Source organism: Sapajus apella, unplaced genomic scaffold (genome assembly GCF_009761245.1).
Source record: "Sapajus apella isolate SASKATOON/1434 unplaced genomic scaffold, GSC_monkey_1.0 scaffold29, whole genome shotgun sequence".
NCBI lineage: Eukaryota > Metazoa > Chordata > Mammalia > Primates > Cebidae > Sapajus > Sapajus apella.
Window position 1 is genome coordinate 18626513 of NW_022436969.1, and position 27544 is coordinate 18654056.

The 27544-nt window shown below is 39.8% G+C and overlaps 1 protein-coding gene and 1 long non-coding RNA gene across 13 annotated transcripts in view; one reads left to right on the forward strand and one right to left on the reverse strand.

Annotated features, from left to right (window-relative positions):
- The window catches only part of LOC116561589, a 20921-nt gene extending 17786 nt beyond the window's left edge, over positions 1-3135 (reverse strand). Inside the window, exon 1 of the long non-coding RNA XR_004273498.1 lies at positions 3123-3135. This is a non-coding gene — a long non-coding RNA (uncharacterized LOC116561589). The remainder of the gene's footprint in view (positions 1-3122) is intronic.
- PTPRM (protein tyrosine phosphatase receptor type M) overlaps positions 1-27544 on the forward strand; it is an 816519-nt gene that overhangs the window by 268477 nt on the left and 520498 nt on the right. The window lies entirely within an intron of this gene.

Genomic DNA, 27544 nt, shown 5'->3' on the forward strand with positions numbered 1-27544 from the left:
CCCCCCCCATCTTCTACATTAGGTATTTCTCCGAATTTTCTAAAGCCAGAAAGAACAGATAACCTTTTGTACAGACATTGGAAAACTATTGATACTGATTCCTTCTTTTTGCAGATTTGAAATTCAGACCATGTCATTTCTTTCCGCAATCCCTTTCAAAGGAGTATGGTGTTTTCTGTTATCCTTATGTGAGTTACATAGTTGAAGAAATGGAAATGTAGGGCTTAGCTTGATGTAGGAGAGAAGAGACTTGGTCTCCCTTTTGCAGGTGGAGTGCAAGTTGGTGCTGGGTGTCCCTCCTTGGGAGTTTCAGGTAAAATCTGGAATTGGTAGTAAGGCTGTTTGCTTCTATGCTGTTAGCAGAAGTCTTACCCCAGAGTACAGTGGCTTCAAAAGTAGGCAGAAAAGTGAAAGCATACCAGGAAGAATGAGAATCTCACCTTGCCGTATTCTTTGGTATTTCACTCATGGATCAAAAATGTGAGCATCAGGAAGATTGCACTGGGTTTTTGAATCTTCTCTTCTTCTCAAACGGCTATTTGTTGACTAATAGGAGCATCTCCATTGATTAGAAGTGATGGAGACATAATACTTATGCCTTTGGAAGAGAGAAATAGAATGTGAACGCAACCTATTCTTGAAAGAGCTTAAAATAATATTCTATACCAAGCTGATTCTCTTTGGAACTGCAGTTGTCCACCAAGATAAACAGCTTCAATCAGCGAGCAGTTTTTTCTAATCAGGTTTACAGCTTTGAACTTCAATGAAAACTGATTTTCTAAATTGTTAGTGGAATTATATTTTCAGTCTGGTTGTCTTTTCATTCAAAGAAGCTGAGCTAATGAGAGCAGGTGTTGGAGAGAAAATGAGCCATGAAATTCTCTCTATCTGTTGGACCTAGAATGCTGAATTGAGAGTTGCAGAATTGGCCATTTGTTAGGCTACATTTCAGGATTTCCCCTCAAGTTTCACAAAACGGAAAATTTAAATAGTGATATTAGTTTTCATGTACCATAAGAAAATGAAGGAAAATAATTCCTTTAGCTAAAGGAAATGATGGACATAGTTGCTTTTGTATAAATGATTGTCTACCATTTTTCCAGTAATTGTCATTCTTCTTTACCATGTGCCCTCCAACTCTTATTGCTGAGATGTAGAAGAAATAAGAGCATACAAGGGAAAGAGTTCTCTGAACTTGCAATTCTGGTCTCATACTTCTTCTTACCTCTCTTGGCTAAAGTAGAAATAATGAGGATGTAGTATATTACCCCTTTACACTTCTGAAAAGGTTCTTAACTTTTCTACGAATCAAGTCAATTTTCTATGTAATATCTTGACACGGATTGTCAAAAAAAATTTAGTGTGGAATGGAATGGAGCCAAATTTCATTTTACTTGAAACTCCATTACAGGTGGAAAGCTGTAGGGGTACTTGAAAATGCAGGTACTAGAATGGAAATTATTTGACTTGCTCCCTAACCTTAAAATGCTATTTAAAGATGAATCTCATATCTGAAAGTGCACATGCCAGATTGTTAGCAGTTGGTCACCTCTGAGAGAGTGGAAGACTTTCAATTTTTACTTTTTAAACTTTTGAAATATTAGGAGTTTTTTTTGTTTGTTTTTGTTTTTAAATACAATTGACATACATTTTTCTTAAAAGGGATTTTTAATGACCTCAGTTTTCTGTGTAAATATATTGTTATATAAAGGATGTGGAAGAGAAGCTTTATTGCTTATTGCTTCATCCAGCCAACCCAGACTTTTGATCTTTGACAGATTTGTTTCCAAGTAAATAATTTTAAATAAGTTACCATTTTACTGCATATCTTTGGAGGTTAGATAGCATCTCCTACCCTCAGGCATGAGCATGTCAACCAACTGCCCCAGGCAGATAAACATTTTATATTTAAAGGTTCCCAGGAGAGAATTTACAGCTCTATTTACTATGAGGCTATTCTTGAATATATCTGTTTTGAGTGACTCATGCTATAATGTGTTTTCTTCTTCTTCTCCCCTGGTCCCTGCTTACTAACCCTCTGTGTACCTACACTCTTACATTATTGTTAGAATGCTGTGAGGTGAGGTATCCACTTAAAGTTGGCTGTAACTGAGTAGTATTACAGACATTATGTGACATACTGGCATGTAGTGATTAAGGAGACATGGTCTCACATAAAGACACCAGCATGGGCGTGTGGCTCAGCACACTTTGCGGCTTGGGAAATACCTCATTCCCATGTCCACTTAACATTCCTCCGTCTGTTGGGATTGTTCTCCATCACAAAGGTGCTCTTGGCTCCTTTTCTTTGTGACTTCCATGGCGCATGCCACCTACACGAAGAAGGGAGAAGGTTGTGGTACCATCCTAGTTGCAAAGACTCAGAAACTGACCTTCCTTTGAATTCCATCTCCACCCTCTACTCAATCTTAATTCTTCATTTGTCAAATGGAACTAATAGCACTGAACTCACCTGGCAGTTTGTGAGAACCAAGTAAGCTTTTTGTTCGTACAAGAATATGGATCAGCTTCTCGCTAACTAAGCTCCCAAAAGACTTAGATGAAATTAATTTGCAGTTTATTATTTGGCAGTGGAAAAACAGAACCCTCTGAGAAGACACTGTTTCGTCTGGCTAGCACATGAACTACATGGAGAGACATTTGTGTATCTTAGTGAACACAGATTCAGAATAAGGAGAATTAATGGCATAATTCAGATGTTTGACATTGTCAGGAATGTGGCTGAAAACAGTATCCCCATAGCAAGTAGGTCACAGTAGTAAAAACAGAAGGTGCCTGGGAATCAAACAGCCATCTGTGATAAGTTGCTTTTTCTCAGCTTCTGCAAAATGGGTATGATAACACTTGCTTATTTGCTTGGTTTAATTATGAGATAATTCAATGTCAAAAAGTCCCCGTAAGAACTAGCCTTCTTCATCCCCATCCTTTAAAATATTGAGCCATACCTGATCTGTAATTGGTGAAGTAAATGATCCAGTATTCTATATTCACTTCTATTTTCCATGGGACTAGAAGATGTTTCCGAAGCCTGTTCTGTTGTTATCTTCGCTTGTTTATATCATGCTGTCCTTGAAAATCATAGTTACCTGTCTTGATTGCACAGATTTATAAATAAGGCATAGTCACATTTTATACATGCATATTCATAGATGTGGAATGCAACTATAATAGCAATTTGAACAGAGGAAATTAAAAATGTTTTGAGTAATGCCCATGGCTGCATACATTTTACCTAGTGACTCATCTCTACTTTTGTTTGTTGATACCCGTATTAGACCAGTTGAAAAGGTCAGCAGGCCAGGTGCCATGGCTCATGCCTGTAATCCCGGCATGTTAGGGGGCTGAGACAGGAGGATTGCCTGAACCCAGGAGTTCAAGACCAATGTGGACAAAATAGTGAGACCCTGTCTTTGCAGAAAATAAAACAAAGTAGCTGGATGTGCTGGCATATGTCTATGGTCCCAGCTACTTGGGAGGTGAAGGTAAGAGGATTGCTTGAGCCCAGGAGGTCTAGGCTGCAGTGAGCCACGATCACGCCACTGCACTACAGCCTGGGCATGAGAGCAAGACCCTGTCTCAAAAGAAAAAAAGGGGATCATCAGAGTGTGCCTGCTTTGAATGACACTACCGTCATCTCCATATCTAAGCTGTAGACGGCTGAAGTATATGCAGGCAACAAGAGGCAGTTTCAGTATTCCCTGTGCTTATACAGAGGCCATACTCATCTCAAAAACATCTGACTTATAAATGACCCACAGATAAGGGCAAGATGGGAACATTATCTCTTGCCCTCGCTCCTGAAACTAGTTTTCAGAGAACCTACGGTTCAGAATGCCTTCCTGCTCCCTCTCCTTGTATTTCCCCGTCATCGCTCAACCTCTCATGCCATCTCTTCTGGGAAACACTCCTTGAATTCTGCAGAATGAGTTTCTGGCTTTTCTCTGCTGTGGGAAATGAGTGGAAGGTGTCTGTGTCTGAGAAGTGGTACAGAGGGGCACGTGTTAGGCAGGTTGACAGATGGTCACACTCAGTACATGGGCTGAGCTCAATTCGAAGGGTCCTGTGTGTCATGTTGAGGACATTTATCTCTTAAGCAACTGGGAAACTAGATTGTTAAACCTTGAAATAGAGTAACTAGATTAAAATGTTAAAAATTGTTTTAAAATAGGTAGCCTGCAGTCTGACTGGCACTGTAATCTAATAAAGTGCTAACAGGTAAACTTTCTATACAACTGGGAAGTTGGCTTCAGGGATTCTGCATGAAGGAAATCTTCATGCAAAGGCTGAAAATTATAGAAAAAATATAATTGCAACAAATGCAGGATGATTTGCTGAAAGAGGTATGAGAATATACCTGTGTTTACATTTCACTTTGAGATCACTATGGCTTGTGGGCCTGTGACAAGACAGTTCTGTCGTTGTCTCCATTTGCCCTTCCTGGAAACGGAGCATGGTACAGGCGTCCCCACTCCTCAGGGCCATTCATTTATTCTGCATCCAGGGACTCAGTATCAGGTTCTTTTAGCCATTTCCTTGCCAAGAGTCGGCTTGTTATTTGGCTTGTTTGTGGCTGTGTGTACAGACAACTTTTTCTTTTTTTTTTTTTTAATTTTATTGCATTTTAGGTTTTGGGGTACATGTGAAGAACATGCAAGATTGTTGCATAGGCACACATGTGGCAGTGTGATCTGCTGCCTTTCTCCCCATCACCCACATCTAGCACTTCTCCCCATGCTATATCTCCCCAGCTCCCCTCACCCTGCTGTCCCTCCCCTATTTCCCCCCAACAGACCCCAGTGTGTAGTGCTCCCCTCCCTGTGTCCATGTGTTATCATTGTTCAACACCCACCTATGAGTGAGAACATGCGGTGTTTGATTTACTGCTCTTGTGTCAGTTTGCTGAGAATGATGGTTTCCAGGTTCATCCATGTCCCTACAAAGGACACGAACTCATCATTTTTGATGGCTGCATAATATTCCATGGTGTATATGTGCCACATTTTCTTTGTCCAGTCTATCATCGATGGGCATTTGGGTTGTTTCCAGGTCTTTGCTATTGTAAACAGTCCTGCAATGAACATTCATGTACATGTGTCCTTATAGAAGAATGATTTATAATCCTTTGGATATATACCCAGTAACGGGATTGCTGAGTCAAATGGAATTTCTGTTTCTAGGTCCTTGAGGAATCGCCACACTGTCTTCCACAATGGTTGAACTAATTTACACTCCCACCAACAGTGTAAAAGTGTTCCTATTTCTCGACATCCTCTCCAGCATCTGTCGTCTCCAGATTTTTTAATGATCGCTATTCTAACTGGCGTGAGATGGTATCTCAATGTAGTTTTGATTTGCTTTTCTTTGATGACCAGTGATGATGAGCATTTTTTGATATGCTTGTTGGCCTCATGTATGTCTTCTCTAGTAAAGTATCTCTTCATATCCTTTGCCCACTTTTGAATGGGCTGGTTTAATTTTTTCCTGTAAATCTGTTTTAGGCCAGGCGCGGTGGCTCAAGCCTGTAATCCCAGCACTTTGGGAGGCCGAGGCGGGTGGATCATGAGGTCAAGAGATCGAGACCATCCTGGTCAACATGGTGAAACCCCGTCTCTACTAAAAATACAAAAAATTAGCTGGGCATGGTGGCGCGTGCCTGTAATCCCAGCTACTCAGGAGGCTGAGGCAGGAGAATTGCCTGAACCCATGAGGCGGAGGTTGCGGTGAGCCGAGATCGCGCCATTGCACTCCAGCCTGGGTAACATGAGTGAAACTCCGTCTCAAAAAAAAAAAAAAAAAAATCTGTTTTAGTTCTTTGTAAATTCTGGATATCAGCTCTTTGTCAGATGGGTAAACTGCAAAAATTTTTTCCCATTCTGTTGGTTGCCTATTCACTCGAGTGACCGTTTCTTTTGCCGTGCAGAAGCTGTGGAGTTTGATTAGGTCCCATTTGTCTACTTTGGCTTTTGTTGCCAATCCTTTTGGTGTTTTGGTCCTGAAGTCCTTGCCTATGTCTATGTCCTGAATGGTTTTGCCTAGATTTTCTTCTGGGGTTTTTATGGTGTCAGGTCTTATGTTTAAGTCTTTAATCCATCTGGAGTTAATTTTAGCGTAAGGTGTCAGGAAGGGGTCCAGTTTCTGCTTTCTGCACATGGCTAGCCAGCTTTCCCAACACCATTTATTAAATAGGGAATCCTTTCCCCATTGCTTGTTTTTGTCAGGTTTGTCAAATATCTGATGGTTGTAGATATGTTGCGTTGCGTCCGAGACCTCTGTTCTGTTCCCTTGGTCTATATCTCTGTTTTGGTACCAGTACCATGCTGTTTTGATTACTGTAGCCTTGTAGTATAGTTTGAAGTCCGGTAGTGTGATGCCTCCCGCTTTGTTCTTTTTGCTTAGAATTGACTTGGCTATGCAGGCTCTCTTTTGGTTCCATATGAAGTTTAAGGTGTTTTTTTCCAGTTCTGTGAAGAAGATCATTGGTAGCTTGATGGGGATAGAGTTGAATCTGTAAATTACGTTGGGCAGTATGGCCATTTTCACGATATTAATTCTTCCTAACAATGAACATGGAATGTTTCTCCATCTGTTTGTGTCCTCTCTTATTTCGTTGAGCAGTGTCTTGTAGTTCTCCTTGAAGAGGTCCTTTACATTCCTTGTTAGTTGTATTCCTAGGTATTTAATTCTCTTTGTGGCAGTTGTGAATGGCAGTTCGTTCTTGATATAGCTCTCTTTAAGTCTGTTATTGGTGTATAGGAAAGCTTGTGATTTTTGCACATTGTTTTTGTATCCTGAGACTTTGCTGAAGTTGCTTATCAGTTTCAGGAGATTTGGGGCTGCAACGATGGGGTCTTCTAGATATACAATCATGTCGTCTGCAAATAGAGACAATTTGACTTCCTCCTTTCCTTTTTGAATACCCTTTATTTCTTTTTCTTGCCTGATTGCTGTGGCTAGAACTTCCAGTACTATATTGAATAGGAGTGGTGAGAGAGGGCACCCTTGTCTAGTGCCAGATTTCAAAGGGAATGCTTCCAGTTTTTGCCCATTCAGCATGATATTGGCTGTTGGTTTGTCATAAATAGCTTTTATTGTTATGAGATACATTCCGTCAAACCTAGCTTATTGAGGGTTTTTAGCATAAAGGGCTGTTGAATTTTGTCAAAGGCCTTCTCTGCATCAATTGAGATAATCATGTGGTTTTTGTCTCTGGTTCTGTTTATGTGGTGTATCACGTTTATAGACTTGCGTATGTTGAACCAGCCTTGCATCTCCGGGATGAAGCGTACCTGATCATGGTGGATTAGGTTTTTGATGTGCTGTTGCAATCGGCTTGCCAGTATTTTATTGAAGATTTTTGCATCTGTGTTCATCGTGGATATTGGCCTGAAGTTTTCTTTTCTTGTTGAGTCTCTGCCAGGTTTTGGTATCAGGATGATGTTTGTCTCATAAAATGATTTGGGAAGGATTCCCTCTTTTTGGATTGTTTGGAATAGTTCAGAAGGAATGGTACCAGCTCCTCTTTGTATGTCTGGTAGAATTCGGCTGTGAACCCGTCTGGACCTGGGCTTTTTTCGGGTGGTAGGCTCTTAATTGCTGCCTCAACTTCAGAACTTGTTATGGGTCTGTTCAGGGTTTCGGCTTCTTCCTGGTTTAGGCTTAGGAGGAGGCAGGTGTCCAGGAATTTATCCATTTCTTCCAGATTTACTAGTTTATGTGCATAGAGTTGTTTGTAATAATCTCTGATGATGGTTTGAATTTCTGTGGAATCTGTGGTGATATCCCCTTTATCGTTTTTTATTGCATCAATTTGGTTATTCTCTCTTTTCTTTTTTATTAATCTTGCTAGTGGTCTGTGTATTTTGTTGATCTTTTTGAAAAACCAGCTCCTGGACTTATTGATTTTTTGAAGGGTTTTTTGTGTCTCTATTATCTTCAGTTCTGCTCTGATCTTAGTTATTTCTTGTCTTCTGCTAGGTTTTGAGTTTTTTTGCTCTTGCTTCTCTAGCTCTTTCAATTTTGACAATAGGGTGTCAGTTTTTGATCTCTCCTTGCTTCTCATGTGGGCACTTATTGCTATATATTTTCCTCTAGAGACTGCTTTAAATGTGTCCCAGAGTTTCTGGTATGTTGTGTCTTCATTCTTGTTGGTTTCGAAGAACATCTTTATTTCTGTCTTCATTTCATTGTTTATCCAGTCAACATTCAAGAGCAAGTTGTTCAGTGTCCATGAAGCTGTGCGGTTCTGAGTTAGTTTTTGAATTCTGAGTTCTAACTTGATTGCACTGTGGTCTGAGAGATTGTTTGTTATAATTTTTGTTCTTTTGCATTTGCTGAGGAGTGATTTATTCCCGATTATGTGGTCAATTTTGGAGTAGGTGTGATGTGGTGCTGAGAAGAATGTATATTCTGTGGATTTGGGATGGTGAGTTCTGTAAATGTCTATTAGGTTAGCTTGGTCCAGGTCTGAGTTCAAGTCCAGGATATTCTTGTTAATTTTCTGTCAGGTTGGTCTGTCTAATGTTGACAATGGGGTGTAAAAGTCACCCACTATTATTGTGTGGGAGTCTAAGTCTCTTTGTAAGTCATTAAGAACTTGCCTTATGTATCTGGGTGCTCATGTATTGGGTGCATATATATTTAGGATCATTAGCTCTTCTTGTTGCATTGATCCTTTCGCCATTATGTAATGTCCTTCTTTGTCTCTTTTGATCTTTGTTGCTTTAAAGTCTATTTTATCAGAGATGAGAATTGCAACTCCTGCTTTTTTTTGCTCTCCATTTGCTTGGTAAATCTTCCTCCATCCCTTTATTTTGAGCCTTTGAGTATCCTTGCATGTGAGATGGGTCCTGGATATAGCACACCGATGGTTTTTTGCTTTTTATCGAGTTTGCCAGCCTGTGTCTTTTGATTGGGGCATTAGGCCATTTACATTTAGGGTTAATATTGTTATGTGTGAATTTGATACTGCCATTTTTGTGCTAGCTGGCTGTTTTGCCCCATAGTTGATGCCGATTCCTCATTGTGTTGATTCGCTTTACCATTTGGCATGTTTTTGGAGTGACTGGTACTGGTTGTTCCTCTGTATGTGTAGAGCCTCTTTCAGGAGCTCTTGTAAAGCAGGCCTGGTGGTGACGAAATCTCTGAGTACTTGCTTGTTCTCAAAGGATTTTATTTTTCCTTCACTTATGAAGCTTAGTTTGGCTGGATATGTGATTCTGGGTTGAAAGTTCTTTTCTTTAAGGATGTTGAATATTGGCCCCCACTCTCTTCTGGCTTGTAGGGTTTCTGCTGAGAGATCTGCTGTGAGTCTGATGGACTTCCCTTTGTGGGTAACCCGACCTTTCTCTCTGGCTGCCCTTAGTATTTTCTCCTTCATTTCAACCCTGGTGAATCTGATGATTATGCGCCTTGGGGTTGCTCTTCTTGATGAATATCTTTGTGGTGTTCTCTGTATTTCCTGGACTTGAATGTTTGCCTGCCTTGCTAGGTTGGGGAAGTTTTCCTGGATAATATCCTGAAGAGTATTTTCCAGCTTGGATTCATTCTCTTTGTCACATTCAGGTACGCCTATCAAATGTAGATTAGGTCTTTTCACATAGTCCCACTTTTCTTGGAGACTTTGTTCATTCCTTTTTTACCCCTTTTTCTCCATTCTTGCCTTCCCATTTTATTTCGTTGAGTTGATCTTGATCTTCGGCCTCTGATATCCTTTCTTCTACTTGGTCAATTCGTCTGTTGAAACTTGTGCATGCTTTGTGAAGTTCTCGTGTTGTGTTTTTCAGCACCATCAATTCACTCATATTCCCTTCTAAGTTGTCCATTCTCTTTAGCATTTCGTCAAATCTTTTTTCAAGGTTCTTAGTTTCTTTGCATTGGGTTAGAACATGTTCTTTTAGTTCACAGAAGTTTCCTACTACCCACCTTCTGAAGTCTGATTCTGTCATTTCATCACACTCATTCTCCATCAGGCCTTGTTCCCTTGCTGATGAGGAGTTGTGATCCCTTGTAGGAGGAGAGGTGTTCTGGTTTCGGGTGTTTTCATCCTTTTTGCGCTGGTTTCTTCCCATCTTTATCGATTCATCTACCTGTCGTCTTTGTAGTTGCTGACTTTCAGATTGGGTCTCTGAGTGGACGTCTAGTTTGTTGATGATGAAGTTATTTCTGTTTCTTAGTTTTCCTTCTAACAGTCTGGCCCCTCTGCTGTAGGACTGCTAAGGTTCACTACAGGCCCTGCTTGCCTGGGGATTGCCTGCAGTGGCTACAGAACAGTAAGGGTTGCTACCAGTCTCTTCTTCTACTATCTTTGTTCCAGAAGGATACCTGCCAAATGTCAGTCTTATCTCTCCTCTATGAGGAGACTCTTTGGATATACAGGGGTCAGGGAGCTGCTTGAGGAGACAGTCTGTCTTTTACAGGAGCTCAAGTGCTGAGCTGTGAGCTCTGTTGTTCATTCAGAGCTGCTGGGCAGGTACGTTTAGGTCTGCTGCAGCAGAACTCATAAACCACTTTTTGTTCCCAGGTGCTCTGTCCCAGGGAGTTAGGGCTTTATTTATGAGTTTCCATTGTGCTGCTGCCTTTTTTTTTTTTTTTTTCCAGGGCTGCCCTGCCCAGCAAGGAGGCAGCCTAGTCACTGTCTGCCTGAAGAGGCTTTGCTGAGCTGCTGTGGGCTCTGCCCAGCTGCTCTGTGAACTTCCCTGCAGTCTTGTTTATATGGGCGTAGTTAGCACTTCCTCGGCAATGGTGGCCCACCTCTGTATTGGTGGACTCTCTCTGTAATGTCAGGTTGCCTTGGCAACGGCGGGTCACCTTGGCAATGGCAGGCAGCCTCAGCAATGGCGGGTTGCCTTGGCAACAGCAGGCTGCCTCAGTAATGGCGGACTACCTTCTTATTGGTGGAGTGCCTTGGTAATGGTCGACGCCCCTCCCCCATGGAGCTGGACCGTCCGGGTTCAGCTGTGCTTGCTGTGAAACTCTCAATCCAGAGAGTTTCTGATTGCTGTTCTTTTGTGGGGCTGGGACCAGCCGAGCCTGATCACCTGGCTCCTTGCCTCAGAGCCTTTTTTTTTTTTTTTTTCTTTTTTATCCCAGGTGTTCCAGTCGCCTGTTGAAAGGGAGCTGGCAGCTGTTTCCCATGTGGTGACCTACTGCACTGGCTTAAACAGCCGCGCTGAGATTTGTGGTGCTTTTTAGCTCAGGAATCTCCTGGCCTGGCTCCCTGTTCAGTCCCTTCTTTAATCAGATGAATGTGTGGCTTCCCGGGACTCCAATCACCAGCTGAAAGGGCACCTGGACCAGTGTATTTTGTATGGAGAACTGCTGGCTGGGCCGCCGACAAAGTAGCCACGCGGGGTGAAGCAGCCCCGCCGACCGAAAGAACCGCGCCGGCCAAAACAGCCTTGCTGGCTACCCGTGGGTCTCCTCCGCCTGGGAATCTCCTGGTCTGTGGGCTATAAAAATGCGACATCCACTCACCCTCTGCGCTTTCACTAGGAGCTGCAACTTCGAGCTGTTCCTAAACGGCCATCTTGGATAGAACCTAGACAACTTTTTCTACATCAACAGAGGAGTAGAACAAAGCCCTTGAGTATAGAAATTTGAGGTGCAGGTGGAAATCAAGCTAAGATTACATCATAATGTTCATTTCTTAGAACTCTTGACAAAGATAAAGAAGCAAGTGGTGGAATCCTTAAAAAAGTAGAGCAAAGAGAAGAAAGAACTTACTTATTTTAATAAGTCTTTCTTCTTAACTGCTATTAGAAGAGAGAAAGGCCAAGTCTTTCATTTGAATCTTTCTAATTTCTTGGGTTATAAGGCTCTTTCTTGGCCCTAGGTATTTCTAGCAATTAAATCAAAACCCATTTAAATCTTTATGTGTATTTTATTTTTCTTATTGAGTAGGATAAATAAAGATGATGTATAAGGAAGGTCACATTTTGAAAGAGTACAAGATTACTTTACCAATGCTCCCTTGAAATATGGCACTGAGAAACTGCAAAGTTATGTTTTCCTTTATTAAAAAGTAAGTTCTGGCTGGACAAGGTGGCTAACATGCCTGTAATTTCAGCACTTTGGGAGGCTGAGGTGGGAGGATCACTTGAGGCTGGGAGTTCAAGACCAGCCTGGGCAACATAGCAAGACTATCCCTTATTTAAAAAAAACTAAATTAGATAAGTGTCATGGCTTGCCTACAGTTCCAGCTATTTGGGAGGCTGAGGTGGGAATATTGATCACTTGAGCCTGGGAGTTGGTTTATATTACAATGAGCTGTGGTTGTGCCACTGCACTCTAGCCTGGGCAAGTGAGACCCTGTCTTTTAGAAAATTAGTTTGGGGGGGAAAATCTAGTTTTATTGCTGTGCTGAGAATTACCAATATAATTTAATATATTTTAATAGAAGTGTTAATATATGTAAAATACATATATTAGTGCCTGGAAATGTTTTGGAGAGAAATCTTGAAGTAATAAGAGCTAGAGCTATTATAATGGAGACTCACAGCATCCTTGTAGGCTGCATTCTTGTTCCATATGCTAAATAAAGAATTGACTTTATTTACAGAACACCTATTAAGTGCCAGATAGTGTGTTGATGCCAGGGATATCTATAAACAAGTCCTTCCAGAGCTGACATCCCAGTGGATGACTGGCCAGTCTTCAATAAAGATACCAATTCATGATTTGATTTACTCATTACTGTAATTATACAACTATCTAAAAAATAGAGCATCCTTGAATTATAGAACAGAATTCCTTAGGCAGTGAATTCTGGGCTTTTGCCCCAAAGTGCAAAAAATATAAGAATTCCAAACATGTATAAATGAAATATGAGCAGCTTCACTTACTCACTAATTTCTACTGATATTCCCAGTTTCGTGTAAACCTCGGCAAAATGAGTTCCATCTAAAGCTGAAGCTGTTTAATATGTGTGTTAGATATACACATATATGATACATAGATATATATGACATATATATTATGTATATTAATGTATGTGCTGTGCTGGACCCAGTTTATTCATCTTCCAGGATCTTCTTGGTCATCCTTTTCTGCTTTGCTTCCCTCACACCTCTCTAGGGAAATTCCTTGATGCTTACTACATTCTTTACACACAGAGGTCACATTTCTACCCTGATCCTTCCTGGCGGTAGCCAGGTAGTCAGGACACCTCTGCTGGGCCAACCAGGCCCATTGAATTACTCCCGTCTTCCAACTCTGATGTCGCTTGTGATCAAGAACCAGCATTACTGCCTGACACCCAGGGCTTCCATGAGCTTCTGAGCTTCACTGACCCCAGGCGCCTCTGGCCCAAGCATGCCCACTGGAGTTCCCATAACCCTGGCCTGCACAACAGATGTCACTCCTGTGGGGGAACTCAGGTTTCCAGGATGGCTGCCAGAGGGACCAGGGAATCAGTCAGAAATGGTGGGGGTTGGTACCCTGTGGTACAAACCTTGATGGTTAGAGACCAGCGCTAGTAGAAATTCTTCCCCCATGGTGGACTGTGTGCAGATTCAGGGGTTTTTACAGCTACTCTGATCTGCTGTGCTTTTGCAAACTGTGGCCAGGTCAGTAACCAACCTGCCCCATACACCTCCCTCTTTTGCCTCACAGCCATGTCTCCCTCACTTCTGCCCTCTCAACCATTTCCATGGAAGCCAGGAAGTGTTTTCCCAGGCTCAGTTTTCCAGAGAACCTAGGCAAAAGTGGAAGTGGAGGGCTAGTAGATTGGAGGTTTATATTTGAGAAAATTTATGGAGAATTTTCTGATCCTTATTGAATTATGAGTATTTCTGCCAGTTTTTAAAGTTTTTCTTCTTTTAGTTTGGGAGAGAGAAAATGGATTTAGATAAACAAATGGATCTTTGTGCTCAGTGAGGGAAGAGTTGTCGGTGGGGGTGGGGGGGTTGTCTTGTTGAGTCTCAGATCCCAGGTAAATTGCCTGCTAGTGTATGCCACTTGAGAAACCCACCTGCTGAAGTCACAGAACTAATTAGCCTTTCCAAGCTCAGGAATCATCTGCTGGCCTCTTTCACCACCTTTAATTCTCTTTCATCTTGTTCCTCTGGATTATTTATGTTTAGCAGAAATGCCGAATACTTCTATTTAGCAGAAACATTAAAAACAAGGTTTGTCCAGTATGCAGGGAAATAATCTTAGATGTATGTTAGAGGGGAATTTCACAGGTAAAGATCTGTGATTGGCACCAAATTTGCACAGGGACTGAGATGCTTTTGAGCATGGTAGAGGCCCACTCCCTACTCTGTCTCAGCTTTTCAAATCTGTAGACCATCCCCTGCTTTCTGGTTTCTGCCCCTACTGTTTCAAAGGCCTTATGCTGACCAGTGCTGTCAAGTACTTTCCTTTTGAATACTTATCCCAGTTATTTTCTGGCACAGACTGCAAATGCATTTTTTTTTTTCTGAGACAGATTCTCTTTCTGTCACCCAAGTTGGAGTGCAGTGGTGTGATCTTCGCTCACTGCAACCTCCGCCTCCTGGATTTAAGCGATTCTTCTGCCTCAGTCTCCTAAGTCGCTAGAATACAGATGTGTGCCACCATGATCGGCTAATTTTTTTGTATTTTCAGTAGAGATGGGATTTCACCATGTTAGCCAGGAAGCAAATGCATTCTCTAAAAGTTCTTCCTCTGAGGAAGAAGCCTTTTCTGATTCAACTTCCTATACTATTTGTTCCTCCTTAGTCCCTCCCTTTTTTGAGTTATGCTGTATGTCCCTCTGTTGGATGAGTCCGTGATTTCCCTGGTCCATGTCCTCTTCATTTTTGAATCCTAGCGCCTAGGCTCTTTACTCCTTTAATAAAAGAGTTCTACATGGCTGAACGTATGATTTCTCAACCTTTCTTGTCTTCCCTGCAAGTTTTTTTTTTTTTTTAATCTGGAGGTTTGTAGCTCTGTAAATCCCTTTAAAAAATGTATGATTTGTGCTTTTAAGATTCTGCTTATAAAATAAACAGAATAATGATTAAAATGAAACAAACAGTATTTATAGTAATATCAAAACTAAGTGAGACTAACAATTACTTACTGAGGATTTTCATGTCTTTAATATTTGAATGCAATCTGGGTTATTGCAGCAGGACTTTGCAAGTGACAGCATACTATTTAAAAATATTTATACTTGTACCTAATCAGCATTTTCTGCAACTTATTTTGGGTAAATTGAAATGAGCCTAAAAACTCTGCAAAATGTCCCTCTAAAACAAGCTAAAAACCATCAGATTTTGAAAGTTTCTGTTACGAGGTTTTTATTGTTTCTCTTTCTGGGGTGAAGACACAACTCAGCACACAGGTCTTCCACCTTTTACACAAAATCTTGGACACCTTTCTTGGGAGAGGTAGTAGAATTAAGACTATTTGTATTGTGTGTGTGTGTGTGTGTGTGTGTGTGTGTGTGTGTGTGTGTGAGATAGAGAGAGACAGAGACAGAGAAAGAACCCTCACGTAAGTAGGAAGCCAAAATCCCAATATAGACAAGCAGTAACCTACCCTTTTACCCCCACCCTGCAAAGCAGACATTGATGTGTAGGCTCTGTATTTGATTAAATATTGGGGAAAAAATCCTCTCCTCAAGATTTGTATCTTACTTAGGTGCCTGAAATTCTATGCTTTTTGACAACCACTTTAGAATGCACATGGTCATAAGGGAAGAGGAATCGCAGAAAGACATGAGCATTTAGAACATGAATTCCTAATTGTTTTCATGCCATGTACACCTTTGGCAGCCTGGTAGTATACAGACCTCTTTTCAGAATGATATGCATAAATGCATTACATAAAATTCATAGAATTATAGTGAAACCAGTTAAATTCAAAATAAAGGTTTCCAAATCTTAAGACAAAATTTGTCATATAATAATAGGTGTCTTTATTATCAGTGCCCTAATAATGATGCCTAACAGTAAGTCTATTCACTCAGGTAATTTCAAAGTAGTGAATGTAACAGGGTGATGTGAAGTAAATATCTCCTCATTTTTTAGTGATGACAAAGTCACAAATACTACACAATTGTGGTTTGTCGACTACATTACATTTGAAGGAAATGCCTCATTCAAATATGAATTTTACAGTCAGATATTTTTAATACTTTCAGTTAGAAAGTATTGAAAATTAAGATGTAACTTCGTTATCGTTCATGTTCCTGGACCCCTTGAATTTTATCCATGGACATCTCCCAGGGATTTCTCTGCTTCCATTGAAGAAATTTTTGAGCAAATAATGGAGGCACGTAGAGATGGAGGGTAAGAAAAGTAAAATGGGAAGACGGAAGGTGGAAAAGGAACTTGATAATTTTGCTGTGGTTCTGCTACGACTATGAAAGCTGCTGCTATGATATTGAACAGGCTAAGTGCAGTTGCTCAATAAATGTAACAAACTTGCAGATCATTTTACCTTCATTTGAATCTGAAGAAATGATTCTTCTTTGATTAATACAGAATCCTGATATCCCTGTCAACAGGTGTTGGTATGCAGCCTGCCTGGGCAGGTTACGTGGGGATGTCTACAACTCTGTCAGTTGCTTAGGTTATCAGAAGTCACAGTAGAGTCTTTGGATAGAAAAAAATGAAATATATGCAAACCTGCTAAAGGAGATTTCTATGGAACTCTGTGTTGCTTCCTATAATCATACGTAGCTTTTTTCTGTTAGGTTTGGGATAGAGAAAAGCTGTTAATAAGACGTGGTCTCACAATTTCACCATCAGTTTGTTTAAATGTTTGTCTTTTTTAAAAAAATATGGATATGGACTATAAACTATGGGTTTGACTTAACTGGTCTGAGGTTTGGCGATTTCATGTGGGTAGGTAAATGGTCAGGCTTTAAGTTTTTTAGAATTTTTAAGCTTCCCCAGGAAAGCAATGATCTTTTCTTGTTGAAGTGGTCTGTAAGTGGCCATTATTAAACTGATGGCTTTTGGAGGAGTGCTGATTTTTCTGAGCATATTTTAATGCAAGTAATTATTGGATGCTTTCTGTGGGGCTGTGGATATCAGCTCACTTGATGTCTAACCACATGATGTTGCTCTTCTGTACCTCCTAACTGGCCTATATCCTAAAGGCTAAGAGCCCCAGTGTCTTCTGTTAGGCTAGAGATTGGGCCACTTGCAAGTTAATCTTTGCAATCTTATCATGAAAGTTCATGGTTCTGAAATGAAAAGTGAAACTGAAGTTGAAATTGCACAGTGAGTTGAAGTTGGTCTAGAGAGCTGAATCTTCAAGATGGTTTGCAATTAGCTATTATATGGCATCAGAAAATTTTACTGCTTTTAGGTGAAAATCACTCTAAACTCTTACCAGGTACCTTTCTGCCTTAATCAACATGAATTAACTTGTTTGTGGTAAATTAAGGTCATGATGAAAAACATAAGTGTTTTCCCGCAGACGTGCTGAAGGATAGTGACTTACGCTCCTAACTACTCCTGGCTGCTGTGCTGCAACTTGCCGTGGCTCTCTTTTATGTTTTATTGTGTCTCCCCTTTTGACAACTCAGTTTTCTCATTGTTGCTTGGGTGTCTGTTTTAGCAGTCTCCTTCTTTTATGTGAATTTCTGAAGGTGCAGTTACCAGGTAACATAATTTTTGTGCCTATGGTTGAGTACAGACTCTGAGTCAACTGAATAAATGTATGGCTTTGACAACATCTGTTTTGACTGCTCAGAGTTTTTGTTTTGGTATATGTACTCTCTAGCACTTAATTTTCCATGTAACTGAAAGCTACCTTAACTCTAAATAGATGGTACCTCATCCTCTCCTCTCTTTATTACACTGCCTACCAATCAATATAAAATCTGATAGACATTTTTAAATAGTAAATCACCTGAATATTTTTTATTTGAAATACAAAATCCCTGAAGATATTTTTTCTCAACAATTTAAAAATATTACTTGCCTTTAGTTCAGCTTTCTCCTCTGGGCCTGGTGTAGACTCTATGGAAGTAATTCTGCCTAATGAAAAGGTTTAAAGATGTTCTCTAAAACACTTTGCAAAAGAACCATCTCTCTGGCAGTCAACTCTCATGACGGTAAAGTACCTTTCAAACTCCAACAATAATGGTTAGTTTTGAAGTATCTGACCTGTTTGTGTGCAAGGTGGGAGTTCGCCTCCCTGGAATACCACTTAAGGCAGCAATGCAGCTCTTGAAAGAAGTTTTATAAAAGCAAAGCACCAAGCTGTAAAGAACAAAGCATTTTAATGTGAACTGCTATTACTTTTTGTTGCTTTCCTACAAAGCCATACTGTGATTCCCAGCAACAACTGTGGACGTGCTGTTCCTCCTGTGGTTAAATCACATCTTGATTTCTGCTGTTGAACACTGGTTAATCCTTCTAAAGTGTTGACAGTGAATGAAGTGAATAAGGTTTGGACAGGGAATAAAGTGTCTTCAACCTCCAAGATATTGATGGTCACAGTTTGCATTTGCAGATGCTTTACTGTTTCTCAGTGATGGTCCAGTTCAGTTCTTAATTTACCCTGATGGTGATCCTAAACTTACGTTAGCCTTTGTTAATTCGGCAGCGCCATTCTTCCACCTTGGCCTTTGGATATGTCTCTGACGTAACAATTACAACTTTGTATTTTAGTTACTTAATTACACAGTTGCTTACTCTGTTAGAGTGGACGCTTCTGAGGGGCCACGGACATGTCTTTTTCATGCCCAATGTCAGTGTCTGTTCACTGTTAACAGACTCACATGTGTCTGTGGAATGAACAAATGTTGGATCCTCAGATTTTTCTCCATCTGTGGCCTGTCTAACACTTCATCCTAGAGGACTCAGCTCAGAGTCCCCTTTCTCTAAGGAGCTGTCACTAGCACCCACCTTCCTGAGTTAGCTTGAGTGCCACTTTTGTATGGGCCCTCAGTGAATGTGGAATGAGGGAGGTGTTCACACCATTGCAACATCACTATCTTCCTGCCACACCTGATTTAAGAATGGGGCTTGAGTTACACTCAAGTTTTCATCAGTGGTGCTTACCACAGTACCTGGGCAGTGATTACTTAATACATGTATACAGTAGATTTAGGGAGTGATCAAAGATAATAAGGTTGTTATTATAGACTGGTAAGACTGAATTCCTTGCTCAGAAATTGGGAATGTATTGTGGATGTACTTGTGAAATATCTGAAGTTTGCTCTTTCTTTTTAGTATAATTGTGTAAATGATAAAGAAGAAAAAATTAAAAAGTGTTTCTGCCAATGAGATACATAGAAGGATTTAAAAATGCATCTGTTGTTATTTTTTCTTTATAATGCATTGTGGTAGTTAATTCAACTAATTGAGTGCCTGCCATATCTCAGATTATACATCATTGGTGATATAGATGTATCAAATTACTGTTTCTGCTTTTTTGGTAGGTAAACTTCAGTTGTCAGCATAAACTGGAATCATGTAAATGGTGTAAAAGAACCACTGTTCTTTTACATAGTTTAGGCTAAGAATCATTTTGAACACCATAAGCTCCCCAGCCTCTCAATATTCATGTAGACAAACAATCCTTTGATTGTAACTCAAAATATCCCATTTATCCTTCCCACTTCCTCATATAACTGCTTTGATTACTGTTGATCTACTATCCCCACCTAATATTTTCTTTTTTCCCCCATTTTCTTTTTTTTTTAATTGCATTTTAAGTTTTGGGGTACATGTGAAGAACATGCAAAGTTGTTGCATAGGTACACACATGGCAATGAGATTTGCTGCCTTCCTCCCCATTATCTATATCTGGCATTTCCCCCCACGATATCTCTCCCTAACTCCCCACCCTCAGCTGTCCCTCCCCTAATTCCCCCTGACAGTCCCCAGTGTGTGATGCTCTCCTCCCTGTGTCCATGTGTTCGTATTGTTCAACACCCACCTATGAGTGAGAACATGGGGTGTTTGGTTTTCTGTTCTTGTGTCAGTTTGCTGAGATTGATGGTTTCCAGGTTCATCCATGTCCCTACAGAGGACACGAACTCATTGTTTTTGATGGCTGCATAGTATTCTATGGTGTATATGTGCCACATTTTCCCTGTCCAATCATCGATGAGCATTTGGGTTGGTTCCAGGTCTTTGCTATTGTAAACAGTGCTGCAATGAACATTTGCGTGCACGTGTGCTTATAGTAGAACAATTTATACTCCTTTGGATATATACCCAGTAATGAGATTGCTGGGTCAAATGGGTCAATTTCTATTCTAGGTCCTTGAGGAATTGCCACACTGTCTTCCACAGTAGTTGAACTAATTTACACTCCCATCAATAGTGTAAAAGTGTTCCTATTTCTCCACATCCTCTCCAGCATCTGTTGTCTCCAGATTTTTTAATGATCGCCATTCTAACTGGCGTGAGGTGGTATCTCCATGTGGTTTTGATTTGCATTTCTCTAATGACCAGTGATCATGAGCATTTTTTCATATGTTTGTTGGCCTTATTTATGTCTTCTTTTGTAAAGTGTCTGTTCATATCCTTCGCCCACTTTTGAATGGGCTTGTCTGTTTTTTTCTTGGGAATCTGTTTAGTTCTTTGTAGATTCTGGATATTAGCCCTTTGTCAGATGGGTAGATTGCAAAAATTTTTTCCCATTCTATTTGTTGCTGATTCACTCTAATGACTGTTATTTTCTAATGTTATAGTAAAATTATATTATTATGCATTTATTATTCATATTGCTTTGCTGTTCTACCCCGTGTTTTTATGGGTACCTTAACACATTGTTAATGAGTGCAATTTCCCAAGGAAACTTCCCAAGTTAAGCTTGTTTGTTTTTTCACCGAGATTAAAAACGATTCCTTGAAGGAGTTATTTGCAAAAATATTGGCTAAATGAAAGAAAAATTAGCCTTGAATAAAAATACCCAAGATAATCGGTGGTATTAATTCTTGTACATTTCTTCTCATTTCATTTCATTATCGGCAACAATGAAAGCGCCGTTTGTACAGGAGCAAATGTTGGAAATGGTTCTCGTGGCATCTCTTGACAGACCTGTGGAGGGCGCTCTGTGGAGGTAGAAGAAGAAGTGCATTTAGTAGCGAGTGCCTCTCAGAGTCATCACAGATATGCTTCTGACCATCAGACTAGCATTTAGTAGATAATGTTGGTCTTCTCTAGGGTTGTGTAAACTAAGAGAATTGGACATCTGTTTTGAATAATTTGATTTTAAATCACATTTTTAAGTAAAGCCACATGAGTGTTATTATATCATTTTACTGCATTAAGAAGCAACAAGAATAAAAAGTATCCACTGGGCTTCTGAAGGGATCCAGGAGTGATTTAATTTTTATATTATATTAAATGTCTTACTTAAAATTCATGTTTTTCAATGAACATTGGTAGTTTTTAAAATAATAGATTTTATTTCCATCTCCTTATCTTGCATTCTGTCACTAATTCTTTTGTTTGCTTGAGAAGAAATAATAGAATTTGTTTTGGCTCCATACTGTCATCATAAGCATAGTGAGTTTTAAGTTTTATTTATTTGTCATTTATTTATTTTTTTGAGGCAGAGTCTCACTCTGTCATCCAAGCTGGAGTACAGTGACACATTCTCAGCTCACTGCAACCCCCTACTCCCTGGTTCAAGCAATTCTCCTGCCTCAGCTTCCCGAGTAGCTGGGATTACAGGTGTGCACCACCACGCCCAGCTAATTTTTGTATTTTTAGTAGAGACGGAGTTTCATCATGTTGGCCAGGATGGTCTCAGTCTCCTGAGCTCATCATCTACCCGCCTCAGCCTCCCAAAGTGCTGGGATTTCAGGAGTGAGCCACTGCACCCGGCCAAGTTTTATTTTTTGATAAGGGAATTTGAGAATTTCATGTAATTTGAGAATCAACTAATTTTACTTTTTAAGAGTTGTAATTCAAAGCTGAAGATGACCCTAATAGCTTCTAGTGTGCTTTTCTTGTTCTACTTTTAATTTTCTCCAGAGAGCATATGCCACTAATATTTGGTTATCTGACTCTGAGATGTGCTGTGAAACCTTGATTATGTGTTGGACTAAGTCATCAGCTTTAGAATCAGAGTGACTGGATTACAATCTGCTTTTCTGTGTGAGCTTAGGGAATTTTTTTTTTTTTTTTTTGAGATGGAGTGTCACTCTGTTGTCAAACTGGAGTGCAGTGGCACGATCTTGTCTCACTGCAACCTCTGCCTCTTGGGTTCAAGCGATTCTCCTGCCTCAGCCTCCTGGGTAGCTAGGACTGCAGGCATGCACCACCATGCCCAGCTAATTTTTGTATTTTTAATAGAGACTGGGTTTCACCATAGTGGCCAGGATGGTTTTGATTTTTTGATCTCATGATCCACCTACCTTGGCCTCCCATGGTGCTGGGATTACAGGCATGAGCCACCGCTTCCAGGCAGGGAGTTTTTTTTAACCCTGCTGATTATAAAATGACAACGATACTTCTCTCAATGGTTACTGAAGGGACCAAATGGAAGGATTGACGTAAAGTGCTTAGCAGAGTGGCTGGCATGTAGCTAGCACTTAGCACAGGTTCAGTAACTACAAGAGCAACAGTAACAACAACACAGCCAGAAGGTGGGAGTAGAGGAAGTCAAGATGATATCCTATGCTTAGAACAGATGATGCAGAGAGACCTCCTTTCTTTTGGGCTGGAAGCTGCTTTCACATTAGCCAGTCTTCTTTTCTTTGAAGTAACAGGGCCACTTTATATAAACCTCTGACCATGATCATTAATAAATTAAAAAATACCATTTTCATGTTTGGAGCAATTGCTTAATATTTGTATTCAATAAATCAAAACTCTGGAACATTAAAAATACATATACCTTTTGGCGAGAAATCTGACTTGTAGGACAGTCTTACAAGTAGAATGAAAACAGTTCATGTGGCTCTTTACTGGATGTTCTTTGTCAGAGCAGGTGTGGAAAATGTAAGTTAGGATCTCTGTGTCCTTATTGGCCTGAAGAGTTGTCAACATATTATTGGTAAAGGAACAGAACAAGCTGCACAGGAATGTATCAGCTTCTTATTCTTTGAATAAATAAGAAAAGGTTAAAAAAAACCTTAATATATGTATCTATATGTTTATTTGTGTATAAAGAAGTATTCTGCGGGAAATTTACTGTTGTTTAAATGGGATAAGTTTCTGGTCAGTTAAGTGAAAATTAGGAAGAAATAATTAATTTTTCCTTTGAAATTCTTTTTTTTTTTTTTTTTTTTTTTTTTTTTATTTTTGAGACGGAGTTTCACTCATGTTACCCAGGCTGGAGTGCAATGGCGCGATCTCGGCTCACCGCAACCTCTGCCTCCTGGGTTCAGGCAATTCTCCTGCCTCAGCCTCCTGAGTAGCTGGGATTACAGGCACGCGCCACCATGCCCAGCTAATTTTTTGTATTTTTAGTAGAGATGGGGTTTCACCATGTTGACCAGGATGGTCTCGATCTCTTGACCTCGTGATCCACCCGCCTCGGCCTCCCAAAGTGCTGGGATTACAGGCTTGAGCCACCGCACCCGGCCCTGAAATTCTTTATTTTTTGACATTTTATAATGGTATATATAATTTTGTTAATTTTTTTAATGAAAGGGAAAGTTGAAACAAGGAAAGAAAGAACTGGGTTTCTATGTAAACAAAACAGTTTGCAAGGATATCTAGAACTTGGCTATCTGGTTTTTATATTCTCAGAGCTAATATAAAGAATTTTCCCTAATAATACATTTGTTTCCCTGTACATCGATCAGTTCATCATCAAGTGAAGACATTTCAAATGAAACTTTTAAAAAATGAAATTTTTAAAGTGGTTATGCTAGAGACAAAAAAAAAAAATAAAGAGAGAGAGAGAGAGAAAAACCTCTTTAGACCTCTATGAAAAATGAGTTTTAAAACCGAAGTTTTAATAGAAATGTAATAACTTATGCTGGGTTCTGAATTAACAACAACAACAAAACAACAACAAACAACAACAAACCCCCAAAATGAAATAGTGTGCTCAATAAAGATAACTTTCCGTCCAGCCAAGCTTAGAGTTACAACGATAGAAATATATATGTATCAATCTGCTTGTAGACCGCCTACCTAAGGGAGTAAATCAAGAGGCACTGAGTTAAACTATTTTAATTAACTGTAGCTCCCACAGCAAGGAGCTGAGGAGCTGAAAACACTAGGAGAAAGAGAAAACCGAAAGCTGCATTCAGAAATTATTTGCAAAATGGCCCGGCACTGTGGCTCATGCCTGTAATCTCAGCACTTTGGGAGGCTGAGGTGGGTGGATCACTTGAGGACAGGAGTTCGAGATCAGCCCAGCCAACATGATGAAACCCTGTTGGTACTAAAAACATGAAATAAGTTAGCTGGGTATGGTGGTGGGCACCTGTAATCCCAGCTACTGGAGAGGCTGAGGCATGAGAATTGCCTGAACCCATGAGACGGAGTTTGCAGTGAGCTGAGATTGCACCAGTGCACTCCAGCCTGGGTGACAGAATGAGACTTCTAAAACAAAACAAAACAAGACAAAACAAGACAAAACAAGACAAAACAAGACAAGCCAGGACAAGACAGACAAGACAGGACAGGACAGGACAGAAGACAGGACAGAAGACAGGACAAGACAGAAGACAGGACAAGACAGAAGACAAGACAAGACAGAAGACAAGACAAGACAGAAGACAAGACAAGACAAGATTCTTTTTTTTTTTAAATATATTTTTAAATAAATAAGATGGGGTTTCACCACGATGGCCAGGCTGGTCTTGAACTCCTGACCTCAGGTGATCCACTCACTTCAGCCTCCCAAAGTGCTAGGATTACAGGTGTGAGCCACCCGCCTGGCCCACAAATTCTTTACAAATGATAAGTGACATATCCCACAGTGGGTAAATCGTTCAGTAGTTCAATATATTATGGTGTATCCAAGGATACTATGGGTATCAGTGGAGCATTCTTGGTAACATGTACCATTCTTGCCAAAGACCTGAACGTTACCATCTTTACATTTTCAGTAAATTTGTTTGTAAAAACCGTTTCCTCCCTGTCTCTTCCTTTCTCTCTATCTCGGCCACTCTCCCTATGTATTTGTATCTGTATATATTCCTGTAATAAAGTTGTGCATTGCTTAATGACAGGGATGCTTTCCGAGAAATGTATGGCCAGGCAGGTTTTTCACTGTACATGATAGAGTGCTGTTACACAAATTGAGATGGTAGAGCTTACTCCATACCTAGACTATATGGTATGGCCTATTGCTCCTAGGCTGCAAACTGTATAGCATGTGACTCTATTGAAAAACTGTAGGCAACTGGAATACTAATGTAAAACATTTGGAAGAATGCCCGGCACATATTAAATATCAGGAAAGTGTTAGTTATTATTAGTTCCCATATTAATTGTTAATATAGTTCTGTATTTATTTAATGATTTGAAAGTTTTTAATCATTGGTTTTATAAATATAATTAGCAGCTTTCATAATAACCATTAATTATTGTAGCATTTTGCTCTTATAATTAAAAATGTATATTTATAATTTAGCAGACTTGGTAGCATTTAAGCATTTAAATTACACTAGGAGATTTTTTTACTCCATGTTGCATCTAGAATGATTATTTGTAATTGAGAATTCATGTTTAGATATTGAAAATAAATCCAAATACCATGCCTGGTTTGTATTACTGACCTTGTTATGCTGATTTAAAGATGGATGATGGTAACCTGTGTAATCACATGATCATTGATACACATAATTTTATGGGTGTAAGAAACTACCTTGGAGTAAGAATGCTGCTATCTTGTCTTCCTAGACTAAGTTCAAATACATTTGGATAAAAACTGGAACCACTTGACATATATGTGCTCTATACCAGTCACTCTTTTAAGAAGCATTTTATGTGATTTATCTTACTTAATTTATTCAGCCACCTCTTTGATTAGGAAACTTGCAGAGAAGTGTTAGTTCACTTGCTCAAGGACAACGTGTGCCTGAGTTATGATCCTAATTCAGGTTGTTTTGCTACAGAGCCCAGCTTTTCCTGTCAAGCTCAGGGAGCCCTCTTCAAGTCCTACCCAGCACAGCCCAGAGTACTTTGCTTGCCTTAGTCCAAGTCTTTCAAAGCAGGCACTGTTTGGCTTTGAGTTTGTGGATGAACTGGCTCAGATTGAGAGTGATTTTCATAAGGTCACAGAACTATCAAGTTTTATAGGTGAGATTTATCTGCCAGCCTACTCTCGTAGGAGTGTGACTCTCTCTGTGGCTTCTGCTTTTGGGATGCTCTGTGTATAAACTCCCCAGCTTCTTTCTTTCCTGAACCCTTGCAGGAGCTTCATCAGAACCTCTCAAGCATAGGGTGTTGAAATGTTTACGTAATTAAGAAATGTATCCATGTTAAAATTATACCCAGCATTTGCTTTACTTTAAATTTATTTGGTTAGTGGTAAGATAACTCTTTTCCCAGACATCTCTGTTCTAATTATATTTCTGCTAATGAAGATTGCCTTTTCATATTATTTGCTAATTATTTATTGGTATTTTGATGCTTTTTCTGGTTAATTAATCCAACAGGTTCCTTAAGTTCCAGACTTTTGAGAATTTATAAACTCGATACTGTATTGTTAGTTTAATGTGGAAACTATTTAATTTTCTTCACTGACTCACCTTGTTAAGTTTTGACAATTCCTTCTTTCCACCTTCTGATCAAGCAGTGAAAATTCCTGCATGACTCTGGTTTCTGACCCTAGTTGGGCTAATGAAACATCCTTTGGCTTCTTCTTTTTCAGGAATGGGGGTATCTCAATCAGGAATGTCAGCAGAACCCTTGAAGTGTTTTAAACTGCTTTATAGGAGAAAGGATGATTTAGCAAGGTTCTTTTGAGTACCATTAGCAAGTGTTTGAATGTGTCAAAGATACACCTTTTAAATATTTACATTTGGCCTGCATTTTATATAAAAGCTAACTGCACAATTTCTTCTTAAAGCAAGTCATAGTTTAGCTGGTAAACTATCACCAGGTATCTCTGATCTGCAGGCCATACTGAGTTGTATAGGCTTTTTTCACATGTTAAAAAAAAAGATCTCTGAATCAACACTAATTTAGGGGAAAAAATAAGCGGAAGCTTATATTGTGATGACTGTGTCATTCTGAGATTTATAACAAAAACGAACCCGTTTCTAAAGATGTCAATCAATGAAAAACTTGACGTATGGGAAATTAAACAGTCTCTTTAGAACATTCTAAATAGTCAACCTGTCACTACTCGATTGTTGTATGTGTGGCTCATTTCCTGAGATAGTCATTAGTCATCAGATAGCTAAAAGGTTGTGCTTGCTTTACTCAGTGTTTGTTTTTTACTTATAAAGCTCACACCTAGTATTTTCCACCTAAGTCACTGAAGCAGTTTGTCTAAATGACACAGTGTAATACAATTTAGTTGTCATTAAACTTAACTTCCTTCTTATGAAAGGAGAGAGTATTACTTCTTACTATTGAGCCCCCGGGGTTTCCTCTCTCTTTGCTGTGAGCCTCTTCCAATGCCGCTTTGTCTCTAATAACTGTGTTTCGCAAGTCCCCTTTAAGATTGACAG